The sequence below is a fragment of the Lissotriton helveticus genome, chromosome 3_1, assembly GCF_964261635.1.
Source record: "Lissotriton helveticus chromosome 3_1, aLisHel1.1, whole genome shotgun sequence".
Taxonomy (NCBI): Eukaryota; Metazoa; Chordata; class Amphibia; order Caudata; family Salamandridae; genus Lissotriton; species Lissotriton helveticus.
The window spans coordinates 1494476866-1494496309 of NC_136061.1; the positions used below are offsets into that span (position 1 = coordinate 1494476866).

The following is a 19444-nucleotide window of genomic DNA, read 5'->3' on the forward strand; positions in this document are numbered from 1 at the left end:
TTGTTTCCACGACTCTGAAGATATTTGTTCCAGTCCTAGGGAAACAAAGTTGTCATGCTTATGCGGTTGTCAGAAACTAATCCCTTCTTGTGTATTCGAGAAAGCTTCTAGTGACCTCTGAGCTAGCTGGCACTCACAATTAAGTTTAGTATATTCGATAGAGACATACTGTCCTATGTCATATCTATAGGATATGTTATTCCAATGCGCAGAGCTTATATACTAGCTTACTCGTCGCGCGTTGCTGCGATCTCTGAAGAAAGGAAATTCAAGGAAACTCGTTATGATAACATTCAATTTACATTGTGTCATTTTTATTGAAACTTATTCATTTTAATACGGAAAACATTTCAAAGTGTCGTTTAATACTGTTGATTTATTCGAGTGCTTGTGGATACACGATTTTTTGTTTTTCCGTTTGGTGCGTACATCAGTATTCAAAAGATTATGAGGGCCCTGGGGGGCCGATATTTAAAAAAAATGTATGCCAGAAACCTTCGCGGGAGTGTACTCAACAACTTCCCAAAGTTTCATGGCGATATTTTGGTTTTCCGTCTTGTGCGTACATCAGTATTCGAAAGATTATGAGGGCCCTGGGGGGGCCGATATTTAAAAAAAAATTATGCCAGAAACTTTCGCGGGAGTGTACTCAACAACTTCCCAAAGTTTCATGTCGATCAGGTGAATGGTGTTTTAATTCTATTTATTTATTCGAGTGCTTGTGGATACACGATTTGTTGTTTTTCCGTCTGGTGCGTACATCAGTATTCGAAAGATTATGAGGGCCCTGGGGGGCCGATATTTTGAAAACATTTATGCCAGAAACCTTCGCGGGAGTGTTCTTAACAACTTTCCAAAGTTTCATGGCGATTGGATGAATGGTGTAGTAATGCAAAAAGGACAAACAGACAGAAAGACAGACATACATTTGTTTTTCATATATATAGATTATTCCAATGCGCAGAGCCTATTGGGAATATAGGAACTACACTACATGGCACTCTTCTTTTGGTAAGGCACTAATTTAACGCTAGATATTGAAGTAACTCAGTTGTGCTTTTCTCAGAGACACCTTTTTCCGTAAATACTTCAATAGAATTCTGGAGTGGGTAAAGGGATAATATCCGCCATTGCTGAGTAGGACGAAAATCCTATGTATTAGCTTTTTGGTTTGTTCAACGTTGAAGGATACAGTGTTCCAAAATATTGTGCACCTTATCTTGTCTCCTTGAAACTTGCTCTGCAACTTTCATTAAACAATGTCGATTAACAGCAACAGGTCAGAGAACGGTGGAGTTGCGGCTGATTCAGCAGCTTTTAACACAACAGGTTTTAATGAAACCGACGAGAATGCTATAAGCATTCCTATGAATTTAAGGAAAGCCATCACTATAAAAACGTATTAAAAATGGCACCTGAATATCACCAGACAGAGGTATTCTATTCATGGATAATCTTCCCCGAAACAAATCCAGTAATACAGATGTTTCACTTCTACAAAGAAGATGAACCACTGAATGAGTATATTCATTTCGAGGACATAGAAATTCCACTCACATACCAGGAGCATGAGCTCTGGTTTAAGGCGCCCTAAAACATTTAAATCACATTACCAGGCTCGGTCCACTAGGTAGACCAGAAGCAACATGGTCGGCCATAGCCGGCTACACACCTGACCTTGACATTTAAGCAGTGTCGGATGATGAGCACTCCTACTCCTTCTAAAAAGAAGTGGGAAAATAGCAAACAAACTTTTAAAGAGAAGCGTTCTCAATCCAGAGGTAGGTCTCCTCAAAAGGAGCCCTCTGAAAGGAGGTATAACCTGAGGAATAGGGATAATTTGAGAAAACCTGATAGATATCAAGATCAATGTTCCCTCTAATTTTTTTCCTCTGTGTGCGGCAGTGTAGGGTCTCTGTGCACTGCAGCCATGCTATGTGCGCAAGGAACCAGACCGTGCGTGTATGCAGAGCAAAATACCCCTCCAAATTGTTGCTTAAAAATCTGAAGAGATGGTGCATTTCCACACATACAGTGCCACGTTAAACTATACTATGTTGTGGGGTTAGGTTTGCCGTAATTTTTAGAGCAAATACAAGTCAAAGTACTTAAAAAGTATTTTAAAGTTGTGTAAACTAATTACATCGGTGATACTCATAGTACGGCCCGGGGGCCGCCAGCGGCCTGGCAGGCCTTCATTGGTGGTGCATGGACCTTGCCTTGTTGTTTCTAGACAAAGTGGAGATGCATGTGCTGTAAGGAGTGAAAAAAACAACATAGCCTCATTAACAAGTAAATGGAAGACCTGTGAAGTACTCAGGTGCAGCTATGTGCGCGCCCGGGAAGGTGTCTCAGCCCGGGCTGCCACAAACGAATGGGTAAGTGGGGGGGAGGGGCTGGGGCTTAAGCTCTTTGAGCCCAATGGGCGTTGTGTGCCTGGATGTAAGCATATTCAGAATTTGGACAATTGCACCTAGAGACAGAGACAGATAGGGACAGATACAGACAGCTAGGGAAAGAGACAGAAAGGGACAGAGATGGAAAGGGACAGAGACAGATAGGGACAGAGACAGAGACAGATAGGGACAGAGACAGATAGGGACAGAGACAGAGAGGTAGAGAGAGGGAGGAAGGTAGAGGGAGGGAGGTAAGTGGAGGGAGGGAAAAGGGGGTAGAGGGAGGTAAGGGAGGTAAGGGAGGTAGAGAGAGAGGTAGTTAGAGGGAGAGGGGATAGATAGAGAGGGAGAGGGAGGGACAGAGGGATGGAGATGGAGGTAGAGGTAGAGGGAGGTAGAGAGGGAGGGACAGAGGGATGGAGAGGGAGGGACAGAGAGGGAGAGGGAGGGACAGAGAGGTAGAGGGAGAGGGAGGGACAGAGGTAGATGGAGAGGGAGGTACAGCGAGGTAGAGGGAGGTAGAGAGAGAGGAAGAGGGAGGGACAGATGGACAGAGAGGGAGGGACAGAGAGGGAGAGGGAGGGACAGAGGGAGAGGGAGGGACAGCGGTAGATGGAGAGGGAGGGAGAGCGAGGTAGAGGGAGCTCGAGGGAGAGGGAGCTAGAGGGAGAGGGATCTAGAGGAAGAGGGAGCTGGAGGGAGGGACAGAGAATGGGCGAGGTAGGGGAAGGTAGAAGGAGAGGGAGGTAGAGGAGGGAGAGGGAGGGACAAAAAGGTAGAGGGAGGTAGAGGGAGGGAGGTAAAGGGAGAGGGAGGGAGAGGGAGGGGGTAAAGGAAGAGGGAGGGAGACGGAGGGAGGGACAGAGAGGTAGAGGGAGGGAAAGGGAGAGGGAAGGAGAGAAAGGGAAAGGGCGGGACAGAGAGGTAGGGGAGGGAAAGGGAGAGGGAGGGACAGAGAGGTAGAGGTAGAGGGAGAGGGAGGGACAGAGAGGTAGAGGGAGCGGGAGGGACCGAGAGGTAGAGGGAGGGACAGAGCGGGAGAGGTAGGTAGAGACAGAGAAGGAGGGAGAGGGAGGGACAGAGTGGGAGAGGTAGGTAGGGACAGAGAAGGAGGGAATGGGAGAGGGAGCTAAAGCGAGAGGGAGGGACAGAGGTAGAGGGAGGGACAGAGAGGTAGAGGGAGGGACAGAAAGGTAGAGGGAGAGGGAGGGACAGAGCGGGAGAGGTAGGTAGAGACAGAGAGGGAGGGAGAGGGAGGGAAAGGGAGAGGGAGGTACAGGGAGAGGGAGGGAGGGACAGAGGGGGAGGGGTAGGTAGAGACAGAGAAGGAGGGAATGGGAGATGGAGCTAAAGGGAGAGGGAGGGACAGAGGTAGAGGGAGGGACAGAGAGGTAGAGGGAGGGACAGAAAGGTAGAGGGAGAGGGAGGGACAGAGCGGGAGAGGTAGGTAGAGACAGAGAGGGAGGTAGAGGGAGAGGGAGGGAAAGGGAGAGGGAGGGAAAGGGAGAGGGAGGGAGAGGGAGAGGGAAGGACAGTGCGTGAGAGGTCGGTAGGGACAGGAAGGGAGAGGGAGCTAGAGGGAGAGCGAGGTACAGAGAGGTAGAGGGAGGAAAAGGGAGAGGGAGGTAGAGGTAGGGACAGAGAGGGAGAGGGAGAGGGAGAGGGAGGGAGAAGGAGGGACAGAGGGAGAGGGAGGGAGAGTGAGGGACAGAGGTAGAGGGAGAGGGAGGGACAGAGAGGGAGAGGGAGGGACAGGGAGGGACAGAGTGGGAGAGGTAGGTAAAGACAGAGCGGGAGGGAGCGGGAGGGAGAGGGAGCTAGAGGGAGCGGGAGCTAGAGGGAGAGGGAGGGACAGGGAGGGAGAGGTAGAGGGAGGTAGAAGGAGAGGGAGGTAGAGGAGGGAAAGGGAGAGGGAACTAGAGGGAGGGAGGTAGAGGTAGAGGGGGTAGAGGTAGAGGGAGAGGGAGGGAGAGGGAGGTAGAGGGAGAGGTAGGTAGGCAAAGGGACAGAGCGGTAGTGGGAGAGGGAGGTAGAGGGAGAGGAAGAGAGTGGTAGAGGGAGGGAGAGGGAGGTAGAGGGAGGGACAGAGCGGGAAAGTGAGAGCGAGGGAGGGAGATAGAGGGAGGGAGAAGGAGATAGAGGGAGGGAAAGGTGGAGTATTTGCTACTTCTGCGGACATTGTGGACAATGTGCAGCCTTTAATTTTAAACTTTTGTATGTTCTAGGAGCGAAGTTGAATGTTTTCAGATATGTTTTTGTCCTACCCTAACAAGGGTGTAAACGTTGATTTAGGTGTTTCACTGGTAGTAAGGTCAAAATGTCCGGTCCTAATTTCGGAGGTCGGTTGTGGGGTAGAACATTAGCGTCAAACAGCTCGGGCATTGTTCATAATAGAATCAGTGTTGAGGCGATGCTATCGTTTTTAAGAGAACAATGAGACTTTGTTTTTATTAACCCTATTTTGCTTAGTAGTATAGAGTATAGCCCTCATATGCTAGAGTCTGCATCAGGGCCATCGGATACTTTTTAGGACGACACTATACTTCCTAAATTACATTCCACATCACTATATACCACTTCATAACACACCATACCACTCAACTCAGCGCCACTCCATAACAATACACTCTACTCCACGTTAGAAGGCTTCACTCCACGCCACTTTGAACCAGTAATTTTTAGCCATACTGAATAGCAGCCACACTGCTGTACAACATGGCTAAGACAGATTGGTAAAGCTGTAGGCGAGATCTATTGGCTATGCCAGTGCTTGTTGTTTATACTTTAGCATACATTATAGGATCTCCTTCATATTTTGTCACTTTTTATGTCAATACCAGCTGGGTAACAGGAGTTTTAAATGCATCACTGCACGAATGGACCATTTCAATCTCCTTGCGAACTCCGTCTTGTTTATTGCTCTCTATCAAGGGGTAGACCTATATTAGAAGCAGAGTTGACTGATCTTTTTCTGCACAGTAACTACCAGTTAAAGGCATTCAATGCTCTATTATTTCAATCTCCATTCATTTTCGTTAGGATAATGCTGATTTTCTTTGTGTTGTCTGGTACATCGTTTTCAGATTCCTGGGTATGTTGTGGTAAATATATCATTTCTGAATGGCCTTCAAGACTATGTGGTTCATTAAAAAAAATGATGTCCATTCAATGCAAATAGGATCTCGTTTTTTCCCATTTAACGTTTAATCAAAAGGTTTTGCTTTCAACTTAAGTTCAGTTCAAGATCTAAAGAAACCTGGCTTTGGTTTAAGTTTCATCTGCTTCCCAAGTCAAATTGAAAAGTGTCTCATCACTTCATCTTTGCAGTATTTTATTGTCATCTTGTGTCAACAGAAGCAGTATTGGTCCAGACGATTTTGACTCCCACGTTTTTTCTGTTTTTGACATTGCCAGTTTATAGTTTTTTCGAGAAAGTCAGAATTGGTTTTTGAGCAGATACTAACCGATGGCTCCTCTTCCTAATTCTCATCAGAATGGGAAATGTGTTCCATTGCATTAATTTGCTGCAATTGATGTGTAAACCTTTCTTATCACTACTGAAAACCGAAATCTTTGGACTGTAGTCTTCATATTTTGTACCACTATGAACTATCTGCACTACAGTTTGGTTTAAAAAGAGTGCAGTTGTAACAAATAATATTGTCATGATCATGAGGGAGGCACTGATTGCTGACATCATGCAAACCTAACTTATTTACACATCACACATTACACATCATCATTCAATAACATCATTTACACAGTAGGCAGACAGAAAATGAAACATCCTGAAAAGACAGACACTAAACATAACCCTGTTTTCTCGCAGCACGTTGGAAAAAACTGTCTTCATGTCAGTTTTCAGTGTTTTTAGATCCTCTGCACTTTTTTGCACATGTTCTATTTTCTTCTTTTAAGGGTTGCTATAAACTCTTTCTGGGACTGATAGTGGAAAATTATTTCTGTTCGTGATTTGGATAGTGCTTCTGAATAGTATGGTGGGAAATATAAACTGAAGCTAATGGGCACTCAGTAGGGAACCCTGGCCTTATGGGAAACCTTTTTATTAAATATACAGACTGCACCTTTGGCCAATGCAAAATGATACTTTTTTTGCATGCTTTTTCCTCACCCACCCACCAGCTGGTGGAACGATGCATTGCATGTGAATCCTGAGTAGAATCACACTGCAAAATATTCACAGCCTCAACCACCAAGCACCCTTTTTGTTAGTCCAAGAATCTTTCCATCAACAGCATAAAGTTAATGTCTAGCAATTATGTGTTCCATGTCATGCTTCATCTCATCTTCATCACTCAATGTTGCTACAGTCCTGCTCTTCCCACCGACTAACCAGGCCCCAAAAATCCATTTTGTTCAACTTTTTTATTTCCCTGTTCATCAAATGACTCCAGCTTCTTACACCATGTACTCGTTAATCATGCCTTTTTTTTGTTACAGGCTTATATTTTACTTCACTCCCTAGTCTGACAGTTACTCTAGGCTTACCCTGATTCAGATTGTATCATTTTTGACTTAAAGCCAATTGTCATTGACTGACAGTTGCCTTTAAACTGAACAGGAACAGGGTTACGATTAAAATATTAGTGCAGAAATATCTATTGGGGGGGGCATACTCAAACTGCTTCTTCTGTGGACATTGTGGACAGGCTCTAAGTTATTGCTGCGTGGTTGATAGACTGTCTCTCCAATATCTCCAATATCTTGCCACTTTCTTTTTTACATAAATGTCTTGCAGCGTTTTAAATAAACGTTCTTACAAAGCTATTGCAGCGTTTTTACATAAAGTTGCTTGCACTTGCCTCTCCCCTTCTTTCTTTCCTCTGTCTTCCTCACTCCTTTCTCCTTTCATTCTACTTGTTCACCCATCACCGACCTCACCTCGCGCCTCTCAATCTTAACCTCTGTCACCTATTCCTGAATGAAGAGGTTCAGAGGTCAGAGCATTGCAGAGGCCCGGCCGGGGCCGCTCGTGCACACTGAGCTATTTAAATATAATGAGAGAGAGGCTCGGGTGAGCCTCTCTCCTGACCCTCGGGGCCCAGGTGTGCATGTGCAGTGCACCACTTAATTTGTTAAGAGCCTTAATTTTTTTGATGAAGTGAGGGGGGCCCTGGAGCATGCCCCCCCAACAGGGGGCTGCGGGGGGCTGTGTTACACCCCTTGTCCTCTGTCTGTTTTGAGAGCATGGAATCCGTGTGTGTCAGGAAAAGGCAGGCTGAATGTGATTGGTTCTGGATTTTGACTATGCAGATTTTTAAAGCAGTGAGTAACCCAGGATCTACTGAGAATGCTTTATTGTGAAGAATGCGTCTGCCTGTGCATCTTTAGATTGTTATTTTGTGGTGCTATACAGCCATATGTTTTTGATAGAGTTGGTGATGATGAACGTTTTCTTACTGTATGTAAGAAGGGTTTTTACTTTTTCTGTCCGTGTGAGCTGCAATCAAATTTCTTAAGTCTATATTATCAGAAAACATTTCTGTAGTTTTTAACTGAGGAGATGAGTTTCTAAAGTGTGAGGTCTTCGCAAACCGGGAGGAAGAGCTGTAACATTTCCTTCCGAGCGTGGAGGAAGAGCTGTAACGTTTCTTTCCGAGTGCAATGCGACTGCTTGCGGCGTGTTTGACACTCTGCATTGTGTTTCTTTGAGTGCACAGCTGCTGGTGTGCCTTGCACTTAGCACGAATACAAAATCCCGCATCTGTGCCATCATAGAATCCTCGCATTTTGAAAGCGGCGTTGTCGCGGTAGTGCGCGCTGAATACAGCGCACTGCGCACTTAGGATGACTTCTGTGCGCGCGCACTCACCCACGCAGCTTATTGGGAACAGTGATCAAGATACTGATACACGTTCCTCTCGTACCTTTCAGACTTCGTCACAGAAATCTGAAAGAAGAGGACGGTCAGAAAACAAAGAAGAACGTGTGAAGTCCAAAGACGAAAAACACGTTCAGAAAAACAAGAAACCTCAATTCACCAAAAAGAAGGTAGCAGGTCTAAAAATCAGACATGACGAGGATCTTGGGGACACAACTCAAGAACAGAGAATGTGCTCAGACAATGTTGGACAGCGCAGCAGAAGTCACCATAGTTCGCAAGAACTTGAAGGATCATCTGGAGACAGTGGACTTGAATGAGTTCATTCAAGTTGAAACTGCAAATACCAGGGTTAGTTCTCCACATAAGTTATATGAAATAAACTCCGAATGGAGGGTGACATACCAAGAAAGATAAGAGCACTCTTTTAGGAGCAACTCGGGTTATGACATTCTTCTAACTGAACAAGACTAGCCACCAACATTTGTCAGGGAGTGCCCACATGGCAAAGACATCATAAGCTTTTTACTTATACATTATGCCAGCCTTCTCTAATCACATTCCAATTCATTTAAAATATACTTATGCCAGGAAATGGGCAGTTGCCCAGGCTCCAGCATTATACAAAAATCAAGTAGGATAGGATGAGGACTCGCCTCACCATAAAATCCAACAAACAAATCAACCAATTGCGCAATGGCAGTACCCAGAAAAGCAAGAAGCTAAAACACAGGTCAGGGAGATCTTAGATCAACTTGAATACCAGGGGGTGGTTGAAACATGCACCTCCTCAATGAAAAATCCTTTGTTTCCTGTCTCCAAACCAGACAATACATATTGTCTAGTATTGGATTACAGACATCTAAATTCTGGTTGCAAAACATTTGCAGTGCAAAATGCACACAGTACAGCATTAATGAATAACATTGTGCGTAAAAAGTACACAACCACACCAGATATTTCTAACGGTTTCTTCTGTCAAAACTTTGCACCAGAAAGTAGGTATTTGACCGCTTTCTCAATTATGGAGACACAGCGTCACTTCTGTCGTCTCCCACAGGGATTCAAGAATAGTCCTGGGTTATTTTCAGCAAGAGTAACAGAATTACTACAAACTTATGGTAATGAAGCATTATCATACATGGATGACATCTATCTGACAGACGTTGACTTGGATAGGCACTTGAACACGGTGAATACCATTATACTTTGATTCACCTCGGAGGGTTACAAATTCAATTTGAAAAAATCAAGAATTGCCCATTTACACGTTAGGATACTAATTATCAAGTGAAGGCAAAAGCCTGGCAGCCAACTTTCTAGAGAAATGTGTGCTGATCCAACCTCCAAAAACACTGAAAAACTTAGTTGATTCTAGGTGTCCTGAATTTCGGAAGAACTTACATACTAAACTACGCAGAAAGGATTAAATCTCTCTACGAATTAATCAAACCTGATTTTAAAACAGTAAATTGGGCACAAAAACACACAGAACTTTTGCGTTCCCTGCAAACAGCCATGTTAGCAACTAACCATTTGCAAACACGGGTAAACGTACTAAACTTAGTGATCCGAATAATTTCAGGACAATGCGGATTCACGTACTTATCTTTTAACGAAGGTGAAAAAGTACCAACAGCAGAAATGAAATTCACTTCAACAGAAAAAATTCTGACAGCGGTACAAACTGCAGTAGCAAAAGAGAGCCGTCGCACAGGGTAAGCGCATTATGGTCGTTACACCTGTACCTGCCCTAGAGGCAGTGACAAAAGGGAGCATTCCAAATGCTAAAGCTTTACATCCGAGATGGATACAATGGGTTCATTCTCTTCCTGCAACAGACGTTGAATACGTTTTTGACCCATATTTGAAAACAAACATTTCTACAGTACTAATAAGAATGTCCTCTGCCTACTGAAATTCAGCCTCTTGATCAGTATGAATGTATAATTTATACTGACGGATCAGCTCAACCCGCTACGGGGGGTAAACAAGCCGATAGTGTGGGGTGCGCGGTCATTAAAGGTAGCTGGCACGATGGTAAATGCTGATCAATGGTCACTAAAACTCAATCTCTAGGAGATTGTACTGTACAGCTCAGTGAGCTGAACTACAAGCATTCAAGATGGCACTTGAAAATACAGATTGCAAATTCCCCACTCTCATAGTGTGTGATTCGTATTATTGTGTTCAATCTTACAATGAATACTTGCAATACTGGCTTTAAAACAGTTACAAAGATGCAAAAGGTGGCACAATCAAGCATAAACTGCTTTGGGAACAAGTAGTTCAGTTACGACAAGGACTACAAAACACTCCCGTGATACATACGCTGAGTCATCAACGTGATGGCGTTCACGTTGAAGGGAATTCATTGGCTGATAAAGTGCGAAGGCAGCTGTGCAAACGGCTTCTGTAGCTGCAATCACTGGTTCAAAAACGAAAATAGACAGCAAAATATTGCTAGCTGTCAATGCTTCAAGCAAAGACAGTGGTAAAACTTTACCGAAAGGGTTTCCACTCAAATACTCGTCTATAACTGATGCAAACAATGTTCCATTTGCTTGAATCCCTGGAGTGGGGGATAGGGTAATTCAGATCAGAAAATCTTTATTCGGTATTTCAGAGAAAAAAACATAAAAGCACAATATCACAGTTAATATATGTTACACAATAAAACTTAATATACAATCATAAAAAATTGGAACACAGATTAGGACTAATCTTAGCAGCACATGAAGAGCTTGCCTCTGCACATGCAGGTGTTTCCGCCACAGTGTCATTATTAAAACAGAGATACTAGTGGCCGCCTTTGAGGAAACAAATCAGAAACCATGTGCTGGAATGTGAAATATGCCAAAAGATGAAAGTCTCTACTGTGAAACGTCCTGCGCAGACACGCCTGTTAACGCAGATAAACCATTAGCTTGCGTTTACCTGGACCACTGCGGTCCCTTACAGAGGGATGGTAACTACAAATATATCATGGTCACAGTGGATTTGTGCTCAAGGTTCATTTGGATGTGGCCTCAGCGCTCGGCTGATGAACTGTCATAATCGATTTGCGAGTCTTTATCGGCACATACACAGTCGGCACGCTACATTCTTACCAGGGTCCTGCGTTTAGCTCTCGAGCTTACAAGGAGGCCATGGCCAGTTTGAGTGTTGCATGCGATATTTAAGTCCATTCCATCCTGAAGGAAATTCGGTTGTGGAGAGAAAAAACGGGACATAAAGCAATCTATAACAGCTAGGTTATTAGGCTCGGGTGATGGGTGGGTCAAACATCTAATATGTTTCCAACGTAGTCTTAACAATCTGCCAAGAAATTCTCTAGGGGGTATCACTCCATATGAAGTCCTTTTCGGGACCAGAATGTTAGTCGCGGACCTAGATTGTCAAACTTCAGTGGTAGATCGAAAACCATCAAAGACCGTTTGGCTGTTTTACAGGCCTTAAATGAAATAAGTGCGAAACAAAGCAACGTGTTCCTGAAGCCAACCACCACTGAAGAAAGACCAACCATCCCAGCAAGGCCTGTCTGGATTCCTAAGCTTGGGGATCAAGTCAGAGAGAAGATTGCGGGCAAGAAGTAATGTGGGCCTTCTTACAGACAACCAGTACCTGTCCTAGCAATCCATGGATCAAGAACAGTATTACTTCCGCCCCTTGATGGTAAAAAGGAGAACAGTATCGTGTCCATCGACCTGGTCAAACCACATCATGTGGCCGATACTAAGCAGTAGGCCAAGTGGACTCCGACCAAGTAGCAGACTCCCTAACCTGGCTACTATCCAAGAGGTTCAAACTTAGAGACTCTTCACCTTTGAGGAACCTGCAGTGCGAAATGAAGGACTATGCAACAAAGAAATGGAACTTGTACCTCTTGAAATCCAAATAACAGTTTGTCAAGAAACACCTGTCTACAATGAAGTAACAAGTGATCAAGTGGTTCCAGTGAATTCGACAAATCCAGATGCAATCCTCACCATTTACAGAACTGCCTCTGGCTATTTCATTAACATTTATATGTTTTCAGAGGATTCCAGTGAACCTGAAACAATGTCAGTAAAAAGAACTTTCAAAGAACAAGCTACAGACCTTTTTCATCACCTGGAAAAGACTTATTTGGTTTAACCATGGATTGAATTTTGGATTGTGTTGGGTGTGCTTTTTCGTCTAATTTGGTTGACTCTGGTAATAACTTTGGGAATGCTGATAAATGGAAGATATGTCAAAATGGACACAGCAAGTAAGAACATCAACTTACTCCTCAAACCACACAAATCATCACATTGTGAACAAAGACTTGTCTTCAGTGAACATTACAGCCGTTCCTATACCTGGTGGTATAGCTTGGGACAGAACTGAATATGACATTTTTGGCCCGTCGGAGCTGTTGAAGATTCCATACTTATTAGAGATTTCATTAAGTGACGTTCTTTCATCTAGTACCTTTTCTGATGAATGGGACTTCGAGACTGTTAATATTATGATGTCAGACTTAGAAATTACTGCAGTATTCACAAATCATGAATATTTAGAAGGTTTATCAGACTATGAACAAATGTATTGTTATAACCATTATGGTCACCATTTCTTGCACAAATCAACAATGCCTAGAAAACCATCATGTATAACCAATGGGAACATTGTCCTACACCACCAAAGGATAGCTCAAAAACATTTGCAAGAAAATTCCAGTACTTTTCAGCGTTCAATGTATCAAATGTTGAATCATTTTACTTTAGAAATGTAAACAAAACAGGCATGAAAAGTATGTTGACAAATACCAAACAGATGCAGCCATTATGCCCAACTGTCCAAACTAGGTTTCGACTTTTGGAAAGACAACATGGAAACAAAAACTGTCTGGGGCACAAAAGATTGGCAGGTACAGGGGATAGAAGCTATGTTTAGAGCCTGTATCAGCCCTGAACAAATTATGTTTTTGAATGACACTGTCCAACAGACTTCTTGTCTTGGGTTAGCCAAGATAAAAGACCTGAACAATCCGTCCATACCTACACCTACACCTGATAGCAGTAACACTTTAGAGGGGGGGGGTTGACGTACATACTATTTTGCATCACAACAGAACAGATCCAGATTGTCAAAAATGGTTGATCTGGCCCACAGACACAAACAACTGTCAAGATAGATTCCTGAACAAAACACAGGGTTTCACATTCAAAACACACTAAGCGCTTCTCTCTTTATTCAGGGTATAATTTACACAGGGCCTGTGTGGTTCCTCTACCAACTTATCCTGCCACCTGCAGGGTTCACCAGCTGCGGTGAGTGATCCAATTTTTGGACAACTTTCTAATGGGAGTTACCTCATGTTGAACGATCACAGCTGCTGTGGCATGTTGCCAGGTATACCATATCTAGTAACTGTGTCAGCCAGGGTCACTTGCTGTATGCAAGTATTGTTTCCTAAAACCAAGACAGACATGGAGTCGCCTTTATGGCCTTTGCTGAACATCTCTTCTATACGAATTGATACTTTAAGCAGAATGAAAGCCATTCTTTTGCAAAAAACCTTGGCCATTGACCTTGGCCAAAGAAACCTATGATCTACAAGTTGCAAGGACTTCTGCCGAGATACATGCTCTCTTAACTACAAACTGCCTGTACATTTCTCAGAAATGTTTAGTTGTATCTTAAACATGTCTGATACGAGCGGTATTGTACATGTATTTAAGATCATATTTTCTGAACTGTAGCACCTTTTGAAGCAGTCCTAGGAATATTTCCAAACTTTGTGCACTCAGTGTTTGGCGGACTGCCTCTCATTTTGGGACTCGCTGCAGGGATACTATTTTTGCTCCTGCTGCTGCGATATGGCAAGCCAATTCACCAGCGACACCCAGTTCTCCATGGAGACAACTCTACTGGTGATGAAGTGTCGTGAGCACATTGTCCAAATTTTGGGACTACCTCGTCTACGAGAATTTAATACCACATGGTTTCTGTCATTCAGACCAATCTGGCAAGATTGCATCTTACCTGTTCTACGCTGCCTGCTATGTGGAGAAGAATGCGTGTTAGACTCATTTCTCACAGTCCCATCAGTCATGCCAACGGATGTTGATACTTTGCTTGAACTAGTAACGGCCCATGCACTGTGTTGTCCCCAGAGGCTACCAATTCTGATGACGGCATTCATTGAGATCTCACTGATGCAAAATGCTCACGATGAGGTACGAGAGGAAACAGGCGCCCAGGTATCATCCATTATGAACATTGCTAATGCGACCAATGCTGACGGCGATGCTTCACATCTATGTGCGTTTAATCTTCGAAAAAAAGGTAATCCTACTTTCACCTACAATGGTAGACACATTTTTTACAGACTTAGAAGATTTGATGTTTCTCCAAACACTAACACTGACTTTTGATTTGGCAGACAGTGTTCTGAGAGACGGTGAATTCGACCTTCATTTTTCAAAATAAAGTTCTAACTTTGGGACTCTTTTTTTCTATGATTTCTTTTTTACCAATTTTTTTTTTCTTATTTGGAACAAGTAATCTGCTTAAGTAGAACTAGAATTCTTTGAAAAACTTCCAGAGACAATATTTGACCTTGTCCACGTACACAAACAGTTTAATGTCATTTGACATGAAATGGTTTCGACCCTTTTTCTTCTGTATTTACGAGCCATTTCATAAATGTAGCTTCTTTTGACTTATCTGGGGACTGCACCTCTTGTTCTTTGCCTGCGCCACAAGCCCCTTACACCAGCGTTGGTCTCCCCTCCGCAGCCGCAGCCACCAGGATACCGCAGTTGCCGCCGGAAGGGGGGAACTACATCCCCCAAGATCCTTAGCGGCTGGACGCCGCTCGCAGCCATCACTGTGCGCCCGGTGGTGCTTAAAACGAGCGGTTGACTTCAGGGGAGCGGGGGCTTCTTTTGACTTACCTGGGGACTGCACCTCTTGTTCTTTGATTGCCGCCACAAGCCCCTGACACCAGCGTTGGTCTCCCCTCCGCAGCCGCCAGGACACCGGAGCGGCCGCCGGGAGGGGGGACTACATCCCCCAAGATCCTTAGCGGCTGGACGCCGCTCGCAGCCATCACTGTGCGCCCGGTGGCGCTTAAAACGAGCGGTTGACTTCTGTATTGCGGTACACGCGCGGGATCGCTCCGGGAGAAGCCCGGGACAAGGGCGGGGCCGTCTGCGGCCGTCCGAGGCCAGAGGAGGCTGGGCTGGGCCCCCCTCTGAGCCCCCCTCGGAAAAGACTAGCCGAGACCCAGAACTGACATCCACATGGTAACATTGTAATCATTCTTTTACCTAGCCAAAGTGTGCCTGATATTTGTTTCCAACCACTGCTATAGGTCTATTGAGGACCAAATTACTATCAACTTCTTATTGTCCCTTTTTAGCTAACTATTACAGTTACTCCCTGATATATTATGACTCTAGGTCTAGCCCAGGTGTGGCGAAGCTGGGCTGAGCCACTTATTTGATCATTGACAGTCCTGCAAGGAGATTGCTGCTATTACCCTATTATAAGGTGACTGTGGACTGCTCCCCTGAGATTTATTGAGACACTTACTTTTCGGGGAGAAAAAGCATATCTGTATTGTTCAATGGTAACTCGCTCTGGAAGGGGGAAGGGAGTGAGGGCGAGGGGTAGTGTAAGCGGGACACTCAAGCAATTTATCGTCAGGGCCACCTCTGTACTTGAACGAGAAATCGTTCTTACAGAGCGCCGCTTATCTGTGGAGCCAATGTATACCAGATGCTCCTCATTAGGCCCTCTAACGTTAGTCCCATCCCCAAAAAAACTGCTAGAAATCGACTTTTCCGTACACAACATAATCTAGAAAATGTGGAGGGAAGTGTGGTAGAAACATCTGGGTTAAATAGAACTTGTTCTCCTGTAACATTGAGCCCAACAACAAGTGTGGATACACCAAATACTGTCACCCCATGTTCCCCAATAAAGATAAATGGGGAAAAAAGGCAAATTATGCCAAAAGGAAACGGGGAGCGGGGCCCAGAAGGGGAGATGTTCGAAGATACCGAAAACCTCAAGGGCACCACTTATGACCGTAAACGAAGTGGCGACCATTGAATCTATCATACAACCATCAACGGTGTCATCTCCAGCTCCCCACACAGCACCCCAGAACAATACGGTGGCAGACCTAACCACTCCTTTTGCCCAACTATTTGAAGACTCCATTAACCAGATAGGCCAATTGGTAGAGTCTCTAATTATACCCCTTCTAGAGAGAACAAGGTTAATTGGCGAGAGGCTGGAGAGGTTCGAGCAATCCACCCTCGAAAACTTTGAGACTTTAACCCCTACCGCGCTAACGCGTTTTCCCGCTGTGCGCTGAAAAAAAAATGGCTTGTTTATGACAAAGCCAGCTCGTCATCCGCGTAGCGCAGGTAACGCCCATGACGAGCTGGCTTTGTCATCAGCACTGAAGGGGTTAAAAGCGCAGGTAGAGGGAACTATGAAAGATAACACATCTGGAGTAAACACGATGAAGGTTCCTACCGTAATACCTCCCACATTGGTTTCTCTGGTGCCTGTTATCTCTATCCCTGTGGCCCCTACTGATAATAATCGGCCAATTTCCACTATAGAAAATGATAAGGTTGATTTGGCCAAAAATCATTGTAGGCATGGGAAAGAGACCCAAATAGGCTCAAAAAATATAGAAGAGCTACGTAAGAAGACTTCCCTAACTGATAGAGAGACCATTAATGAGGCGTATGAAAAACCCTCTTTAAAGTGTATTCACTTGCCCCCGGATTCTTTTCCCTATGTTTTTGTGCTCACCGGGATCCCGGAGTTAAAAGATGGAAAAACAGAAAGTTACCAAGAATTGAAGAATAAAGTAACCTTCTGGTTAAACAAGAATTGACTCCTCCCAGGACATATCAACGGGGAAGTCTTGTTCGTAAGAAGAGCAAGCTGGGTGGAGCATAGACCTAAGGATATACCTGGGGACTCCATCGTAGTCAACTTTAGGGACAGACGAGTGGTTGGTTTTATTACTGGCCAATACTTTCAAAGGGATTGGAGAGGTATTAATGCCTATGATTTGAGCTACTTCTACCACCCGTCCCATGTAGCACAACCACTGTATAACCCCTCGAGAATGCAAAGTGTGGGGGATTTGGAAGGGTTCAAAACACATTTTTCTGTCCCCACTTTTAATCGCTTCGCAGACCTGTGTGGGATGGAGGAAGTTGACTGACTTGGAGGCCAGGAAATGGGACAACCTTTAATGGTGGACGAATTGCATCCAGGAGTAGACAAGGATATAAACAAGAGAACAATTCGCACAAAACAATTGTGTTTTTCTGGTTGTGATCTGAAACATAAGTTCTTTAAGGAGGGTGTGGGAGAGAAACTAGACTCAAACATGGGTTCCATCGAAGAGCCTTTGTACACTGAATGGTCTGATTACAATATAAAAAAAGTGCACCCACAGGTGAAGAAGTTCCCTGTAGTACTACAGGAATACAGTTGAACTCAGTCGAGCATAGTAATGTGTTGTCCCCATCTGAAACGGGCATATCAGGGAACCGGACCACAGATAGTAATTTGCCATGTGTCGGCATACCTAGTTCGCAGGCCGAGGGATTGGAAGGGCTTTTAGAGCAGGCAACTAATGTTGGTTCAAAAATATTGTCCTGGAACATAGCGGGCCTTACCTCTAAACTTGACCAGCCAGATTGGGGGGAATATTTTGACACCCATGAAATATGTGTTTTCCAGTAAACCTGGGCGGTGGAACCAAAATATAGGGCAGGTTTTGTGGCTTACTGCTAGGGGGCTGTTAAGGGCCCAATGGGGAGACCGTCTGGGGGGCTCTGTGTTTGGGTCACTTTAAATCTTGGTTGTAAGGTTAAGCGTATTGAGACGCATTCACCAGACCTAACCTGCATTACCCTGACTCATAAGAACTTCCAACAATGTGCAATTATAAATGTTTACTCCCGCCCGATGAAGTATGGTGGGATTTCACCAACAATTACCAGTCTGACAAACCTTTTAGCCAGACTGGAAGGAAATTTTAAATTCATAATTTGAGGTGATTTTAATTGACATTTTGAGCCGCTAAGTGGTGATATACCTGTGATCACAGAGGAAGAGGACTCCACTTGGTCAATCACCCCCCTAAATATGTATTCCATCGGTCAATGGACTCCGCTAGCCCTTCAGAAAACATCTTTGACCCTGAATTTTGCATTAAGGGCTTGTAATGGCCGCTTCCCAAGTGATAGTCCCAGTCGGCCAACGTTTAAGAGACCTGATCAGTCCTCGGCCATCGACTATATCAGGATTAGTATGGAGCTATGGCAAAAGGTGACTGATTTTGCTATAGGAGAAAGATTTGAGAGTGACCATGATCCTCTAGTCATGACTTGGGACTGCCAATGGTCTGGGACTAATAATACTGGCGAAGAGGAGTTCCAAAACAATCTGGCCATCGTAGAGGGGGTTAGGCAGATAAGATGGACCAAGGTAAAAGAATCAGAGGAATCATTACCTAAATTGTATGCTAGTATCATCCCAGTATTAGAGAGGGCAAGTGATCTGGCAGGGAAATTAATGTATCCCGACTTTGATAGGGAAATAGGTACCTTACATCACAGACTTACTGAGGCTCTGGCTGTCTTTTTTTTAGGAGTGCCTCGAATAGTCTTAAATCTGGAGGCCCCAGGAATCCATGGTATACTAAAGCATGCAGGGTAGCGAAACAGGCCCTTTTGACAGAATTGAAGGGGTCCGACCATCTACGTATTAGGGAAGCTAGAAAGGCCCACAAGAGTACCGTCTCAAATGCAAAAATTGAATGGGAAACAGCCAAGTGGCAAGAAATCAAGAGGGCCCTTGATCACAAAGGCAGTAAAAGTTTTTGGAATCTTGTCCACCACGGGAAAGTAGAAGGTAGAACTACACTTGACCCTAACATTGACGAGGGCACTTGGTTCTCGTATTTTAAGATGCTCTACTCACCTTCCCCCTTAGAATCAAATTTAAATAACACTCCAGTTTGTAATTTTAACCCCCGAAGTCTACTTGATGCACCCCCATTTGTATTGGGAGAAGTGGAATCCGCCCTGGCTAAATTGCAACCCAATAAAGCCCAAGGATTGGATAAAATCCCGGGTGACTTATTTAAAAGTGAACAGCTAATCTGGGCCCCCTACCTTTTAGCATTTTTCAA

General features: G+C 44.4%; 1 protein-coding gene and 1 pseudogene across 2 annotated transcripts in view; both read left to right on the plus strand.

Annotated features, from left to right (window-relative positions):
* PKNOX2 (PBX/knotted 1 homeobox 2) overlaps positions 1-19444 on the plus strand; it is a 3383295-nt gene that overhangs the window by 2497590 nt on the left and 866261 nt on the right. The gene's annotated exons all lie outside the window — the stretch shown is intronic.
* LOC144825753 (small nucleolar RNA U3) lies at positions 7875-8032 on the plus strand (annotated as a pseudogene).